The 18,323-nt window shown below is 42.6% G+C and overlaps 1 protein-coding gene across 1 annotated transcript in view; it reads right to left on the bottom strand.

The window, feature by feature from the left end:
• Positions 1 to 12,711, bottom strand: part of Asns (asparagine synthetase (glutamine-hydrolyzing)) — a 75,792-nt gene extending 63,081 nt beyond the window's left edge. Inside the window, exon 1 of the mRNA XM_076566216.1 lies at positions 12,613 to 12,711. The gene's annotated coding sequence lies outside the window, so the exon portion shown is untranslated. The remainder of the gene's footprint in view (positions 1 to 12,612) is intronic.
• Between the last annotated feature and the right edge of the window lie 5,612 nt (positions 12,712 to 18,323).

Raw genomic sequence — 18,323 nt, 5'->3', positions numbered from 1 at the left:
CCATTTGGAAGACAAAGTAAATAAATGAATAAGCATAAAAGTTTTGATTTGTTGAAGGTCAGATGACTACTACAAATATGCATGAGGCTGGCACCCACATCTGGAGTCCACAGCCTGCTTTCCGCAGTCTCTGCTTACTACCTCCCTTGGACCAAGCAGAGGATGCTGTCCTGATGATGCTGCCTAAAGAGTTGGGTTGGGGCTTTATTAAATAGGAAAATAATTTCATCTCTTTTCTCTTCCAGATGACAACAAAATCCAGTTTCTACATTATGTCTATTTCATAATCCTCTTATTGTTGTCTCTTATAAAAGCCAGAAATGTTTTTAGAAACTACTTCATTTAAGTTGAGAATAATGAATAAAATATTTCCTTACTCTATACAGACTTTGGAACTAGTAGCTTCCTCTCATACAACCTTCTACCCTTCTTCTCCCAAATACCATATTTAATCAAATTTATCATCCATCATACATGGCTAAATCGATAGCTTCTAACAGCTTTGACTAAAAAAGTGACTTTAAATCATTAAACACTGAAACTTAGAAGAAATATTTAATGAAAACCTAACTTACTTGATCATATTCATATTATGAGAATGGCTTTCCTTCCAAACAAAAAAGTGTAGCTTTTTTTGTGTACTTTTAAAGTAACTGTCATGGTTTGAATCTGAGATACCTCCCCATAAGGTGATAGATTGAGGTCTTAATTTCTGACTGATGATGGACTTTGGGAACCAGATTCTCAGGTCTCTGACCTCATCGATGTGCTTATTACTCCTTGAGTATATTTGTAATACAATGGCATTATGATGGGTGACTGTAGGAGGTAGACCTAGCTGGAAGGAGTAGGTGACTATCAACATGCCCTAGAATGGTGTATCGGTCCCTCATTCTTTCCCCAGGCTATCTCTATTCCACCACACTCTGCTGTCATGATGCTCTGTCTTACTACATTCCAGAAATGGTGTTTTGAGTCAACCATAAACTAGGCTCTGAAAAAAAAGAGGGGAAAGAAATCCTTCCCTTGAAGTTGTTTTCTTAGGTATTTGTCACAGTGAGGAAAAGACTGACTGACAAAGTCACCATGGACTGTGTGGTGGTTTGAATAGGTATGACCCTCATAGACTCATGTGTTTAAATCCTTGGCCCCTAGGGAGTGGCACTAGTAGGAGGTATGGCTTTGTTGAAGGAAGTGTGTCACTGTGGGGGCAGGCTCTGAACTGAAGTTCAAGCTAGTTTACTTCCTGCTGTCTGTAAATCAAGTAGGACTCTCACCTCCTTCTCCAGCATCATGTCTGAATGCATGCAGCCATGCTTACTGCCAATGATGATAATGGACTAAATCTCTGAAACTATAAGCCAACTTGAACTAAATATTTTTATTTTTAAGAGTTGCCATGGTCATGGTGTCTCTTCACAGCAATAGAAACCCAATCTAAAATAAAGTTGGTATCAGGGACTGGGATATTTCTGTGATAGGGCTGACCATGCTTTTGTTTACAGGAATTCGGACTTTGGGACTTTAGTTTAGAAAAGCAGTTGAACATTTTAAGAGTGGCTTAATGGGCCATACTAGTAGGATTGTGGAAGACAGTGGTACTGAGTGTGATTTGAACTGTGAGGTTTGGCTCAAGAGGTTACAGAGGAGAAGAATATTAATATGTGGCCTAGAGATTATTCTTGTAATATTTTGGTAAAGAATGGGGCTGCTTTTTGCCCTTGTCTGAAAAGTCTGCCTAAAGCTAAAGTGGAGAGTTTTAGATTAATTGCATTGACATAAGAAATCTCAAAACAGCCTAGTATTGACTCTGTTGTGTGATTATTAGTGGTCACTCTTATAAAGATCTATAATGAAAAGGAGTAAGCTGAGCAAGGAAAAATACAAAACATACAATTTGAGGAGAAAAGGGGCACCAGGAAGTAGAATAGAACTAAGTTCTATGTTCAAGGAAATAAATAGATTTAAAAAAAGCCTGGTATTAAATGGAATAAAGGGGTAATTAGGGCAAGACCCCCACCCAGCTAAGCTTCCATCTTATAAAAAAGGAATTAAAGAACAGCTTAGGTCCAGGCATGGTGGTACACACCTTTAATCCTAGCAATCAGGAGACAGAGGCAAATGGATCTCTAAAATTTAAGGCTAGCCAGGTCTACAGAGTGAGTTTCAGGACATCCAAGCTTAGACATCGAAGGAAACCATCAAAAACAGAATGCTGGTGAAGATGTAATTGAAGAAAAGGACCATGTTCTAGCCCCAGCAAATAGCAGAACTTGGCAGCTCCAGCCACATGGCTCTAGCTTTAGGCGATATATTGTGCACCCTAATAAAATTTGCCTGAAGATCAGAGAACAGAACAAGCCACTAGATTAAACATAGATGCCAGGCAGTGGTGGCACACACCTTTAATCCTAGCACTCAGGAGGCAGAGATCCATCTGGATCTTTGTGAGTTCAAAGGCACCCTTGACTACATGAGATTGACTCAGTCTAGGAGAGAAAACAGAACCAGGCAGTGATGACACACACCTTTAATCCCAGTACTGAGAAGCACACATGTCTTTAATCCCAGGAAGTGATGGCTGGGCAGAGAAAGGTATATAAGGCGTGAGGAGACAGGAACTAAAGGCTTTTCGGCAGAAGTGTCCCTTTCAGCTAGAGGCTTTTTTCAGCTGGAGCCTTTTGGATGAGGACTCAGAGGAATTCAATCAGAGGATTCATAGAGTTGGTGAGGTGAGACATACCAGTGGCTTGTTCCTTTGTCTCTCTGCTCTTTCAGCATTTACCCCAATATCTTGCTCTGCATTTTTTATTATAAGACCTTTAGAAATTTGAACAACAGGGGTTATTGAGTGTCCCTCTTAGACTAAGGAAAGCTCTTGAGGTCAGGCTTGGGTGTCAGGGATGTCCCTGAACAGAGGCCTAGAGAGTCCATTCCATGAAGTTGTGAAGCTGAAGCCTGGATTACCTTGGAAACTTCAAGATATTTGAGATGCCAGGGCCGTGGGGTACCTGTTAACAGGAGAGCTGCTAGCAGGGAGTGGACCCAGTCCGAGAGAGAGAAGTGTGTTACAGTCAACAAAGCTGAAAGGAGTTGGAGATCTGAAGAGTGTTTGACATAAGACATGGAGATGCAGAATCTGGAGTTTGCCCAGCTGGTTTTCAATCTTGCTTTGGTCCCTTTCCTCCCTTTGGAATAATAATGTATATCCTGTGCCATTATATGTTGGAAGTATATGATCTGCTTTTTTATTTTGATTTTAAAGGGGGTTACATTTAAGAGATTTTGAGCTTTGGATGTTAAATAAGTTTGGGACTATTATAGACTATGGGGACTTTTGAAGTTGAACTAAATGCATTTTGCATTTGTTATAGCTACAAGCCAGGGAGTGGAATGTGGTGGTTTGAATAGGAATGGCCCCATAGACTCATGTGTTTGAATGCTTGGTCCATAGGGAGTGGCACTATTAGGAGGTGTGGCCTTTTTGGAGTAGGTGTAGCCTTTCTGAAGAAAGGCTATTACTTTTGGGGACAGGCTTTGAGGTCTCAGAAGCTCAAGCTAGTTCACTTCTTGCTGCCTGTGAATCAAGATCAGCTCCCTCTCTAGCACCATGTCTGCCTGCACACTGCCATGCTTCTTGCCATGATGACAATGGACTAAAATTCTGAAACTGTAAGCCAGCCCCATTTACACGTTTTCTTGTATAAGTGTTGCCATGATCATGGTGTCTTTTTATAGCAATAGAAACCCAAATTAAAAAAATGTTATGTGATAAGACGTCAAAGTGATTGCTGCCAACTTTGGAAATAAGTTTATATTTTCTGAATCTCAACAGCATCTATATCCATCTGAAAAATATAATCAATGTGCATATGAATGAAAAATAGTTGACTGCAAAACTGACTGGGGCAATTGTCAGGAGCCTTGGTTGGCATAGCACAGATATTAAAATTTACTCTGTGTTCAAAACTGGAGCTAGGGAAGATTTTAAAGCAAGCTCACGGGAATATATATATGGCATATGGATAGATGTAGATATGATAGATAACAGCAGTGTGGGAAGCCAAAGGTGCTTTGGAAAGAAAAGTGGCAAGAGGCCATAAGAAGATGTGAAAAGATGCCAGGAACCTCAGTGATGCAGAGTCACCTCCAACCACACTTGTAGACGAGAGGGTGAACAGCTAGATGTGGGCAGCACAGGACACAGTGCCCACAGGTGCTTCTAGATTTGGAAACTTCTGAAGAATAAAATATAAGAATAAAGTAAACAGCAGGTGGGATTTGGAGTTAAACAGTTGGTAATATTGATGTGACTCGTGTGGGTTTATATGAGTTATGTTGGAAATGATAGCGGAACACACAGGTATGTCCTTGAATGTGCCAGTGTGTATGCAAGTCTGATAAGAGGGAGATAAGCTAGTTGTTAGTCAGCAGTAAACTGTAATTATTATGACAGTAGCTTCTGGGGATTCAGGCATTCCCCAGCTCAAATCCACTTACTAACTGGTAAGAGAAAAATTCTGAGCTTTCCAGACAGGAACTTGGTTTCCTCCTTTGAAAATTTGGATTGTTAATTAATAACCATCAGTAGATTATTTCAAAGCATTTAAGATTGTTAAAGGCTTTATTAACACTATACATAACATAAGGTAGTGTCATCAAATTATAGGACTACTACTTTGTAAATCACAAATCACTAGAATGTTGATATCTTCCCTTAAAATAATATGTTATGACCAACGCAGAACAAAAGAGGAAAAAGAAAAGTCAGAGGCCTGGAATGTAGTCCTCAAAGAAGGCAGAAGAGGTTGAGAAGGAAGGAAGAGGACAAGGGAAAGATAGGGACCTGGGAGTTACTGGAAGAAAAGTTTCAGTAAACAGGAAGTGCTCCAAGAAGTGAGACACTGGAAAAATCCTGGTGTAGTGAGCAGGCCTTCCAGAGAAAAGAAGGGCAATGACCAAAATTATCTTAGCATTCTAAGATAATTTTGAGTGAAGGAGAAGGAGCTTAGAACATGATTAATGGTATTGACACAGCTAAGGAAAAAGTATTGATGCATCTATTTGACAACCCTGGAGCAGTTACAGTCTGCTGCCAAAGAGTCATGGTATTCAATACTGACACAAGACAAAGCATGCTCATGTCTGATGTGGTAGCCAAGACTGAATGGGAGAAAGAGGAGAACTGGAAATCTAGAGAGGCGATAATTTCTGTAACTCACCATCATCTGTTTTACTCCAAAGAAAATAATCTAAAGCTTAAGTCTATTTTTTTAAAAAAGTTCAAACAGAAGTGTGGAAATGACCCTTTCTGCTGGTTCCAGTTTTCCCACAGATGCTGTCATCTTCATTTCTAAAGTCAGCTGCAAGCCTGACCTCATCTGTGGTAACTTCCTGCTGGATTAATTTGGCTGAAAGGGCATTATATTCCCCATAATTTCATTCTCTGTGCAGTGGTGGGTTAGGGTTGGACTTCAGAGACATTTACACAAGATTTCAGTCTTAGAAGTGAAGCTTTCTCAATTCAGCTCTACAGGTCAGTGCAGGATGCCCAGCGCAGAGATATGGACTCAGAGTGCAAGCTCAAGGGAATCGAGAACAGCTCCAAAAGTAGCTGCTGGTTACTGAGTCAAAATAACTTCACATTACATCTGTTCAGTCTTTAATAACCTTGACATGCTCATATAGCGACCAAAAGCTTATAAAAATGGGTATTCTGACGTGGATCCATCATGTACTATCTGTTGAGGTAACCTCTAAGTCCTCCAGAATGGTCCAGAGAAGGGAACATATTCTGCTGTGGCACTGGCAAACATTGGAAAAGTAAATACAATAGCCACAAAAGCTTTAAGCAGGTTCTCTTCTAAGGGCTAAAGATGAAAGAAGGAAATACTACCATATAAGTGGGGTTTCTGACTTCACTGCCTTCTACAAGCATCATCTTGGGGGTTATTTTGACTTATGAATGGAGGTGGTGGGACATAAACATTCTGTTCTTTGCACTCTAACATCATAGTTGATTCATGCAAACCATCTAATGAACAGTCCATTCTTGAAGTAGCACAAGAAAAGCTGTGGACTGTCCACTAATTCCCATTCTTTTTTTTTTTTTTTTTGGTTTTTTCGAGACAGGGTTTCTCTGTGTAGCTTTGCGCCTTTCCTGGAGCTCACTTGGTAGCCCAGGCTGGCCTCGAACTCACAGAGATCCGCCTGGCTCTGCCTCCCGAGTGCTGGGATTAAAGGCGTGCGCCACCACGCCCGGCTAATTCCCATTCTTAAGACCAAAGACTCTTGAAAAAAATAAAGTCAGGGTCTCCTTGAAGAGTTCTCTTACTAGATATATATATATATATATATATATATATATATTATTTTATTTTTCTAAAGCCTTAGTTGAGTACCTCTCAGCCTAGGACAACTCTGCCCCACAGAGAATAATTGTCAATGTCTGAAGATATTTTACATATCATAACTGTGAATGGGACACTGGCACACACCGGGGTTGGGATGCTACTAACATTCCACAGTGAACAGGGCAGCCCCTACCACCACAAAGAACTGTATATCCCAAAAGTCAAAAGTACTATGGATGACTGAGAATTTATGCTTTTCTAAGACACCTGCGACCATTGAATTTCCAGCCATTCGGAAATGAGTAAGTATCCCATCTTTGATGATTCAGGACCAAGATGATACATTAAATTCAGACCTCTCAGTGAGACAGTCACTGTAGTGATGTGACAACAGACCTGCAGTCCCAGAATTCTGAAAAGTTAGCTATAAAAAAAATACTATGTGATTTCAGACCAGGCAGTGAGTAGTGGTGCTCACTTTTAATTCCAGCATTCAGGAGGCAGAGGCAAGTGGATCTCTGAGTTTGAGGCCAGCCTGGTCTACAGAGTGAGTTCCAGGACAGCCAGGGCCACACAGAGAAAACCCTGTCTTGAAAAACCAAAACCAAACAAATGAAAAAACCAAAACAAAAAACCCACCAAAACATTATATAATTTCAAGAAAGAAAAGCAATCTGAGCTTTAATTAAATGGAAACTACTAACCATATAACAAAGCAAATTTTATTTAAGCTGAAACTATCAAGCAATCCCTCATTTAACAAACTGCAGCAGCTACACCACCCAGGAACTTCATCTACCACATCCATCTCTTCAGCATTTGCTCAGTCCCTTCTCTGTGTTCCCAATTCCCTTTGGCTGATTCCTCTGATTGAAATGGCTGCTGTTTTAGGTGGCAGAAAACAACTGGTAGTATTTGATCACAAAAGACAAAGAATTGTGGTGCCCTGAGAGGCAGTTTAACAACCTCTTTATTTCCTTCCTCCCGTTTTTTTAGTGTCTCATTATATTATAAGCATGGAACCGGCTGCACAGACCAGGCTGCCCTTGAACTTGTGCCGCTCCTCCTGCCTCTGTCTACCAAGTGCTGGTACCGCAGGCCTCAATCACTGCCTGGCTGTAAGAGAATCTATCTTTACGATGCTGCCACTGCAACATGGTTTTCTTAAAATGCTGCTGCTCCTAACAGCCTTGAGCATTCGAGAGCGATGACGAGGATGGAGAAAGGGCACAGTGGGTGAGGCCATTGGAACCTCTTCCCTATCTCCAAAGAAAGCTCGGAAGCACAAGGAAGGAGAAACACCCTGGTCCATTCTGCTCTGCATTGTGGGGGAGCTTATGGGAGGCTTCCTTCCCTTCTGCTATCTCCCTTTGCCCTGACTTCTTCCAAATGCACTCTGAAGGCAGACTCCATAAAGAGCAGAATGATCTATTCTTGCCTGAAAGCTAGCCACTCATCTACATCCACATCTATGAGGCTTTTCCAAGCAAGTGCTGGATCTATGCTCCTCGACTGGAACCTAGAAATCTCAGTTCCTAATCTCTCCAGCTGATTCTAAGACTCCAAGGCTGAACACACTGGCCTAGAGCTGTGCTTCTCAAGTTTGAAAACATCAGAGAGAGAGAGAGAAAGAGAGAGAGAGAGAGAGAGAGAGAGAGAGAGAGAGAGAGAGAAGAGAAGAGAAGAGAAGAGAAGAGAAGAGAAGAGAAGAGAAGAGAAGAGAAGAGAAGAGAAGAGAAGAGAAGAGAAGAGAAGAGAAGAGAAGAGAATCTCATAAACTACTTTCTCACCTGGTAAAGACATGTGGCTCCTGAAAAGCTGCATTCCCTTCAAGGTGCTGCTGGTGCTGCATATAAAGCCCACCATATGGATAAGGGGAATTAAAATGAGTTAAAATTTCTCACTGTACTTGTAGCTGTGGTTTGCTTCTGCGATCCTACTTACTCTCTGCCTCAGCTAACTCTCCCTTACCTTGAGAAACAGACTTATAATTTCTTGCAAGTATATTTCCCCTCTTTATAGTAAATGGTTGGAATTCAAGAACTTCAGCCACCCAGCTCAGGACTGTCCAACCAGACCATCAGGACAGACTTGTAGCTAAAAGAACAATGATAGTTCCTACTAGGAACAAGTCTAGAATATTCTAAAGGGAAACACCATTTATCCTAATGGGTGGTATGTAAAATGCAGTAAGAGTCACTCCTGCTATCCCCTTTTGGAGACTGGGTCTTCAAAGTGACATGCTAAAGCCTTATCACAGCACACTCCTCTCTGTGATATCCCTCTAGAGCAACCATCCCCAGCCTTTTCATTATCAACCTCTTAAGGATATTATAACCCTGACCACACTCACCATGAAATGTTAATTCCACAGATTAAACAATGTATATATTTATATTCTCCTGCTCCCTTTAGGCCAACAAACCACTATAGCCCTAAGAATTGCTAGCAAGTCCTGTGTGGGCAATATCACTTTCTCCAGGAATGCATGATCAATATCCATTTGCTCATTCAGACTGTCTGGATTCCTGGCTTGGATCATGTGCTTGAATGCATTTCTCCATCCTAATGTGGCCAGGCCAATGTGTAAAGTAGAAACAATATTGTCTTTAGAATTAAACACACCAGTTTAAAACTCAACCTCAGCCACTTATAAATCACTAGACATTAAGTATCTTTATCGCTCTTGCCCTAAGTGCCTCAACTGTAAAAAAGCAATTAAATGATTCATTCTCTCTCCCTTTGCCTTTCCCTCTCCCTCCCCACAAAACCACCCTATCTCTCTCTATTGGTGCTGGGGATCCAACCAAGCAAGGCACCTCCAATTGGAGGTTATATATGATGCCTTGTGCTAGATAGTACTGGTCAACTTGACACAAACTAGAGTCACTTAAGAAAAGGGGACCTCACCTGCGGAATTGTCTCTGTCATATGGGTCTGTATCTGTGTCTGTGGGGTGTTTTCTTGATCAATGATTGATGTGGTAGGGCCCAGCCCACCATGGGTAGTAACTACTTGTGGGCAAGTGGTCCTAGTTGTATTAAGAAGCAATCTGAACAGGCCAAGGGGAACAAACCACTAAGCAGTATTCTTCCATGGTCTCTGCTTCAGTTCCTGCCTCCGGGTTCCTGCCCCAACTTTTGCCAATGATGACCTGGGACACGGAAGCCAAATCAACCCTTTCACCTTCAAGTCCCCAGGTTGCTTTTGGTTAGACTTTTATCACAGCAACAAGGAAGCAAACTAGGGCAGAAATGGGTGCCAGGAACATGTGGTATTTCTGTGGCAGACCTGACCATATTGTTTTGGGGAGGATTTTGGAATCATTTGGAACTTTGGGCTAGAAATGTTCAGAGCTAAATGAGCTTTTGCTGTGGGAGCTTGAAAAATAAGAATATTGAGAGAAATGCAAACAATGGCTTGTGAATTTCAGAGGGAAGCAAAGACTTCATCCAGGTCATTCCTGTGATATTTGAATTAAAAATCTTTGGAAATGAAACTTGTGCTTTAGTGAGATAACAGTTACTGTTCATCTGGGGCTGAAGAATCAGCTGTGATTAATAACAGACTAGCATCATTAAGGCAAAATCTTCGGAAAAGTATTTCTCCTGGATCAGCACACAGAAGCTGTGGGCCATTGCAGGGCAAGGTTGCACACTCGGCTGAGCAGAGCTTGGCAAACACTGTGTAAGAGTGTCCTAGGTGGTACTAATGTGAAGGTCATGGATATCAGCTGAGGCTTGGCATTGTGAGAGGTTAGGAAAGGATATCGGTGAAGGTGTAGCCTCGGATGCTTTGGCGATTCCAGCATATTGGAGATGCCAGGATCATGAGCTGACCACCAAGGACAGCAACAGGTGCAGAGTGGAGTCAACTTGAGCTTACTGAAGAAGCTGGCCATATTGTGGATGGCAAAACTGGAGAAGTGGGACTATCAAACCCCTTTGGAGCCAAGAAGATCAGAAAGGAGTCCCAGACTTGGAAGTTGAACTTTTCACATTGCCATATTATGGCCTGCCTTGAGTCGATTATGACTGTGCCCTGATTCTGTCCTCTTGGAATAAGAAAGTCTGCAAATTATTTCGAACTTTTATTTGTGTGCCCAACACAGAAATCCTCTAAGTGAGTACTTTGTTTTCTATTCTACTGAAAGGATCAGAAACACCCACCTCTTACAAGCTGTGTTCTCCCTATAGGTGACCTTCCTCTCTCAACTTCCCCTTCCGCTGAAAATGGCAGCAAAAGAACTATCTATCAGGGCCATTATGAGGGTTGCACAATTAAGTAATTAGACAGTTTTCAGGGTACCTGTCTCCTACAGAACCTCCCTAGTGAGAGACTGACCCAAAGAGCTGGTTGCCTGGCAATGGTGCCTGGGGAACAGATGGCTTCACTGGGAGAATGCTTTCCAGCTCTGCATAAAATTGCAGGATACAGGAGAGGACCAAATTACATCATATAGTTCAGACTTATGACTAAGAAATTATTAATACTTTCACTGACTTTTAACTCTTTCCTGTTGAATCCTGCTATCAGACCAATAGCCTCTTAGGATTCTACCCTGCAAGAGATCCATGCCAAGGGTTACTTTGAGCTGTGTGTCCCTTTAGGGCATCTTTTGCCCATCTTAAATCCCCCACCAACACCCATTCCAAAAGTCAGCACCATGACTAAAGACATCAGATCCAAAACCAAGACCTATAGAATTGCCTCCAACCTCCTTTGCCTTTCAGAATATTTATTCTTTAATAGACATAAAAATAAAATAAAAAAACCAGAGGCTTTCTCACTTCCTGAAACACTTATTGACAGAGAAGTATTGAATATACAGACATGGCAATGTACAAATGTAGATTCTGATCAGGGAGCTTTTCATTCTTACCAAAAATACCCTTATGGATATGAGGACAGCTTCAGGTCAGAAGGAGACTGACCCTTTTGCCAGCTGCTTTCCCAACCAGAACCTGACCAGGGACTGACCGCAGGGTGGATTACACCACACAAAGGCAATGACTGTGAAAGAGGGTGGTGTCTCTGTGGAAAAACAGCACCAAGTGCACACAAAGTCAATGACCATGAAAAGGGGTGGTGTCTCTGTGGAAAACAGCACTAGAGTGCACACAAAGGCAATGACTGTGAAAGAGGGTGGTGTCTCTGTGGAAAAACAGCACCAAGTGCACACAGCTCCATTCCCCAGGCAGAGTGCACACAGCTCTGTTCCCCAGGCAGAGTACACACAGCTCCGTTCCCCAGGCAGAGTGCACACAGGTCTATTCCCCAGGCAGAGTACACACAGCTCCGTTCCCCAGGCAGAGTGCACACAGCTGCATTCCCCATGCAGAGTGCACACAGCTGCATTCCCCATGCAGAGTGCACACAGCTGCATTCCCCATGCAGAGTGCACACAGCTGCATTCCCCATGCAGAGTGCACACAGCTGCATTCCCCATGCAGAGTGCACACAGCTCCATTCCCCATGCAGAGTGCACACAGCTCCATTCCCCATGCAGAGTGCACACAGCTCCGTTCCCCATGCAGAGTGCACACAGCTGCATTCCCCATGCAGAGTGCACACAGCTGCATTCCCCATGCAGAGTGCACACAGCTCCGTTCCCCATGCAGAGTGCACACAGCTCCGTTCCCCATGCAGAGTGCACACAGCTCCGTTCCCCATGCAGAGTGCACACAGCTCCGTTCCCCATGCAGAGTGCACACAGCTCCGTTCCCCATGCAGAGTGCACACAGATCCGTTTCCCATGCAGAGTGCACACAGCTCCATTCCCCATGCAGAGTGCACACAGATCCATTTTCCATGCAGAGTGCACACAGCTCCATTCCCCATGTCTTGGGTCTCAACCACTAGGCAGAGATGATCTGAACTGGCTCTACCACCTCCCTTCTGTTCTTTTTCCTCGAGTGGTGAAGGGACCTGAGTATATGAAGATGTCCACCCTGGGACTCCAAACCATATCTTTGGTTTGGTATCCAAACCAAACAAGAAATCAATGAAAACCCATTTCTAAAAAAATACTACCACATAATAAAATTTACCTTCAAAATATTTAGTAATTCAGCAAATGAAAAATAACCCAGGGAACGAGACATAAACAGGGCCTGCCTGGCACTGGTTTTTCCTGTTTTGTCATCCCAGAGTACTTTCAATTTACAGCCAAGCATCCCCCCCACCAGCAGATATGGAGGCACAGTGGTAAACTTCCCAGGAGGGCACAGAACAGAGTTTATGAGGCTCTGCAAATTACCTGGAGTGTGATCTCAAAGAAGGGGAGAGACGGAGGCAGCAGTCCCAGCCAGCTGCAGCTTCCCTCAGCTCTCTCTGCCCTCTTGCGCCCTGCTTGTCTGCAAATTTGAATGCAGACTAGACATTTCATCATTTTTTACAAGGCTTTGTGAGAAAGACTGTGGACACTGATGCTGCTGCATAGATCCTGGTTCAGACTAGATAGAGTCCGGGGAGGCATGAGAAGGAGATAAGTTAGTTCTGGGCTTGTCAAATAGGAGTGAGAGTAACTAGAAAAATGGGAGCATTAGCTCATAGACAAAGAACCCCATAGAGCCCCCAAAGACCCTTTCATATTGTATTTGTTTATAAACCTTTTAAGAAATATATCAATTGTTCCCTTAATTCCCACCTGCATCTTACCTTCTCCCTTTCTCTTAATTTTAAACGATTAGCAATTTTCCAGCCACAGATTTCTACCTCATAAATTGAACTGATTGCACAGTATTGAACTGATGAATGACGAGGCAGTGGAGAGCCAGAATGGTGGAAAGTTCTCATCACGTGCACCGTGGTTTTATGGGAGCATTTCTGCAACTCCTAGTAAAGTGACTCATTCCTTTGCTTTGGCTCTGCCGCACTTGGCTCTTCTGCAGAGCTAGTGTCCCAGTGCACCTGCTCTGGGTTTGGCAGTGTTGGGATCCAAGACTCCACAGACCCCTTGCTTTCATACAGTCCCTGGAACAGAAGCATCACCTGGAAGCATTTAGACATGCTTGTCCTCCGGCCCCAGGTTAGCTCTTCTGGAGCAGAACTCTGGGTGTGTGGCTCAACAGCCTAGCTATCACCAAGCCTCCAGGGGATGCTATGCAGGCAAGAGTGGACCTCAAAGTCCAGAATGCATTCCTGAAGGAACAGGGCATGTCTCAGGTCTACCCTCCAAGACCTGGAAACCTTCAGAAAGGCAGAGAAGTAAAAGCTAACAGTGTTTCTAATGTCGGAGACTGGGTTTGCTGAGGTACCCCAAGGCAAATAAGGAATACAGAAAAGGGCTATTTGAATTTGTTATTGTTTACACAGGGAAGGGGGCAGTTTACAGAAACAAGCATAATATTTAAAGCCCGTGTGCCTATTTTTAAAGCTGAAGCCACCTGAGTGCATTGTCTACTAGGCAATTCAAAGCACTACTGTGGGAATGTGGGGTATGGAAGGTGTTCTTGGAAGTAGAGAGGATGCATTAGAGATTTTATATGAACATTTCTGTTTCCTTTATGAAATAAAGAGGCCAGATTGTCTGCTGAGTGTGTGCCTGCTGACTGCAAAGCGATTTGAGAGTCTGGGAAAACCAGGAGAGGAACTGCTGAAAGGGGTTTAATCAGGTGCAGCTAAAGGGAGCACTGAGCACCACTCAGGACCCAGAAGGGGACAGAAGGCATGCTCGGTTTGTAGTACAGTCTGTGGGTGACTTTTCTCCAGGAAGAGAGATGCTCCAGATATGCTTGTCACCTTTAATCCTTGTCATCTCTGAGATGGTACCAAAGCAGCAGGTGATCACACTGAGAGGCTAATAAATGAAAGCACTGGAGTTTGAACCCAGGGCCGTATTTGCTGTCCTTCCTGCTTGCTAGACAGATGCACATTCCAGAAAAGTGTGATAAATGAATGCTTGCGACAGGATTTCTAATATTGTAACCTAGGCATTAAAAAAAAAATACACGAAGAGAGATTAATGGCATGTGTGTAAATTTTCATACTTTAATCTTTGGCACACAAAGCAACAGGACTCATACCAGAACACGTACAAAAACAAGTGATGGAGATTTTCAGAGGAGGATCCTGGTTGAAGGAAGAATGTAATTAGTTATTGGATATATAAATACATATGTGGATATATAAATACAAAGATATATATATATATATCTTTGAAGGTATAGTTTGTTCCTGGCCAGCTCTCTCTGACTGTCTCTGTCTCTCTGTGTGTGTGTCTCTCTCTCTTCCTCTATTCCAGCCCCCTTCCCAGTCACCATGATATTAACAGCTGAGGTTCACTATCTTCTCACCACTATAATGTTCTGCCTCAGGCCAAACCATGAGCAGAAATAAACTCTTCCTTCTTCAAGTTGGCTTTCTCAGGTGTTTGTCACAGTGACAGAACCCTGCCAACTGCAGCAAAATTCATCTCACGTGTTTAAAATAAGATTTCCATGATCTTAAAGCAGTTTTTGCCTTAAAGAATCTAATCAGATCAATATTTCTCAATCATTAAAAAAAAACCTTCAATATAAATAAGCCTCTAGGATACTACAATATAACTTTTATTTTTATTCATTTATTTATTTTTTGGTTTTTCTCTAAAAACAAAAAAACCAGGGTTTCTTTGTATAGTTTTGGTGCCTGTCCTGGATCTCACTCTGTAGACCAGGCTGGCCTTGAACTCACAGAGATTCACCTGGCTCTGCCTCCTGAGTGCTGGGATTAAAGTCATGTAGCCTATAACTTTTATTTTTAATAATTAAAAACACATAAAGGCAAAAAGCTTTTGAAATCATTCTGTTTATCAAAACATAAATTTGAAAATTCACCTTTGAAACTACATATATTCACACTGTTAAACACACACACACACACACACACACACACACACGAGTCCTTTAAAACAACTTTGTGGGTATCTGGGAGTCCGTGGTCAGTAACTGAGGGTAAAACCTCTCCCACAAAGGGCCAGATAGTGAATACCTTAGGTTTTGCTGGCCACATCTGGCCAAATAGCTTGACTTTGCCATTGTAGCACTAAACAATATGTAAACGTGTGTGGAGGCTGTATTCAAATGAGACTCTGTTCAAAAGTAGATTTGGCTCTGAAGCTGTAGTTGGAGACACTTGAACATATTTCTAATTAATTATAATCTCTGAAAATGTAAACTACCTATTTTCAACAATGACCTGTTAGCTCCCAGAATTTATGATATTCCCCAACCCTTCTCCTGGCCAGGCGTTGGAATGTGATGCCGAGGTGAGGAACTCCATATTTGTCAGCTTCCTTTAAGGGTTATTGGCCTCAAAAATGAATGCATATACAGACTGAGCAGTTTGAATTTATGTACTTAGGAATATACATGTATACACATACGAATACTTCTGAGTGCGCCAACTATAGGAAGAAAACCCAAAGGTTTACATTGCCATCACACACACCTGCCACTTTTCTTACTATGAAAATCCCTGTGCTCTCCATGTTATCTCCAGAACGCAGTGCCATGCTCTTAGCCTGGTCCCCTGAGACCTCGAGACTGGCCTTTGCATCTGTTTCACAGCCTCAGCTTCCACAGTGCATTGGTACAAATGAGCCCAAGTAGAATGGGAGAGGTTGCAGTACCTAATTCACTTTCTAGCCTATCTTGTATTACCAACAGAAAACTATCTTATGACGTCTTTCAAACTTATACACTTAATACCTCATAGTGAGTTTCTTTTCTGAATTTCTTAACAAGGAAAATTGTTACTACAACGGTCTAATCTTCAACTCCCTCAGAGACTCAATAAGGAAATAGTATTACCTAGTAAAACAGGAAATGCAAACAAGTGACTTCGAAAAATGTGAGTTGACAGAAACAGCCAGCTGCCTGGACAGTCACCCCAGGTTCTGCTGCACATTGGGGCATCATCTTCAGCCTATAGGCTTAGCATATCTGACAGACTCACTTGTGAAGTAGGATGTACACAAGGCCTACAGCTGGACCTCACATTTGGTGCAAGTAGTCCATATACCAGATAAACTTGAATTCTGCCAATGTCCTGTCATGATTCAGGATTTTAAATTCTGGAAATTGCTGGTGTTTTGGGGGGAATTTGGCTGCCTATTCTCAGCTTGTGGATGGCTTCATCTCAGCGTCCCATTCTTCTCCACATCCCATTCTTCTCGGTTTTTTTTTTTTTTTTTTTTTTTAAGCTTTTAGGATTTTAGCAGCAGTTCAGCTGAGATCCATTTGGATGAGGACTCAGAGGCTTCCAGTCTGAGGAAACAAGATCAGCTGAGAAATTGGCAAGTTGAGATTGGATGTGGCTTGTTCTGTTTCTCTGATCTTTCAGCATTCACCCCAATACCTGGCTCCAGGTTTGTTTCTATTAATAAGACCTTTTAAGATCCAGGCTACATTTTCCCTTGCTGCTGGCCCCACACTCTGAAACAGATTAGCCTCCGAAGTCCCACGATGGGAGGTGGAGGAGACTGCACACTTCTTCACCTCCACCCACTCACCACCAAGTTCTCCTGGGCTTCCTTAGTGAACCAAACAAATGAGAAGTGGTGGCAATAAACATCACTTTTAGACATTTCTTGGATTTAGGCCTCATCTCTTCCAGCATTAAGAATGGTATCAACTTGATTTAGATTGGAGGATTAGTGCTGAAAACACTTGGAAACCAAGAATGACAGATTGTATTTGTTCTCTGATTACAAATCTCTTTGCAAATTGAACCTAGACAGGGTTGGAATGCAAAATAGAAAACTACAGCAGTTGATTCATTGGTAGTGGGTGTCTGGGTAAGTTTTCATCTTATTTTATTAATATTATATATACAAATATATAAATATATTTAGATATGTAAATATACATATATATGTAAAAATTTGCTTTATGCTTTTCTTTCTCAATGATCCCTATCCCAAGAGAAAGATACCCAAGTAAATGAGGTGGAGGAGAGCTGAGAGAAGAATTAGTCTCCCCTGGCTTCCCTACTTCATAGTTCCCTCCCACACCTTAGTAGCTTGAATACAGGTGTGACAATAGTTAGGGAAAACTCGGTGTCTCTGGCTTTCTTCTGGGCTTAAGAGACTTCAATGCAGGAGGAAGGGTCTCAGGACTATATTCTTAGATTCTCCAGCTACTTTTTTTTTGAGACACAGATCTGCTGAAGGTAACATAAGTACTACAAATTCTAGCCTAGATTCAGAAGAGCCAAAAGAAAGCAGAGCAGTTTTCCAGAGGATGCTGTGTACCGTGGTCAGAGCTTTCTAGACAGGGTTTGTGTTGTGGTCAGGGTTTTCTACAAGTGGCCTGTGCTATGGTCAGAGCTTTCTGAAGGGGCTGCGTGCTGTGGTCGGAGGTGATTTCTAGGTCCTGGGTAGAAGGGCAGGGGCAAGAAACCCAAACTACTCCTTTCTGGACGGCCTTGGGGATCTTTCAAAGGACTGGGAGGATCCAGAAGGGCAGCTTCTCTTTCATTGCCGCTGAGATCCTGCCCAGGATTGACCCAATGCTAAGCTTCAGACAAGTGATGGCTGTGATCTAAACAGCTGATACACCCCAAGAATAAATGAATCTTTTCTCTCTGCCTTCAAGTCACATACACCAGAAGGTTTCTAGTTAAACTGTCACATTCACTCCATCTAGACTCTGCCCCTAGGCTGGAAGCTGGGAGAAATAACTGTTGTAGCTTATTTATTCCAACACAAATGCTGTGGGCTAGCAGCTCAGCCTACCGGTGTCTTATGCTTGACAATCTAATTCAGCCTCTGGCTCCTTAGACCTGTTTGGGCTTGGTGTAACTGCTGACCAAACCCACCACCTCTTTAAGCCTTACATCTGAGATCAGCTTCTAAATGCCACTGGCCTGCCAGGTGACTTTGTTGGGTCCACCGTTTGCGGCGCCTATATCCCGTTATCTTTCGGTAGCTGCCTACTTCTACCTAGCTCATTCCCTCCTCCTCTGCTGTTTCAGACGTGTTTTATC

The sequence above is a fragment of the Peromyscus maniculatus genome, chromosome 3 (assembly GCF_049852395.1).
Source record: "Peromyscus maniculatus bairdii isolate BWxNUB_F1_BW_parent chromosome 3, HU_Pman_BW_mat_3.1, whole genome shotgun sequence".
In the NCBI taxonomy this organism is placed as follows: Eukaryota; Metazoa; Chordata; class Mammalia; order Rodentia; family Cricetidae; genus Peromyscus; species Peromyscus maniculatus.
This window is presented reverse-complemented; position numbering and strand designations above follow the sequence as displayed.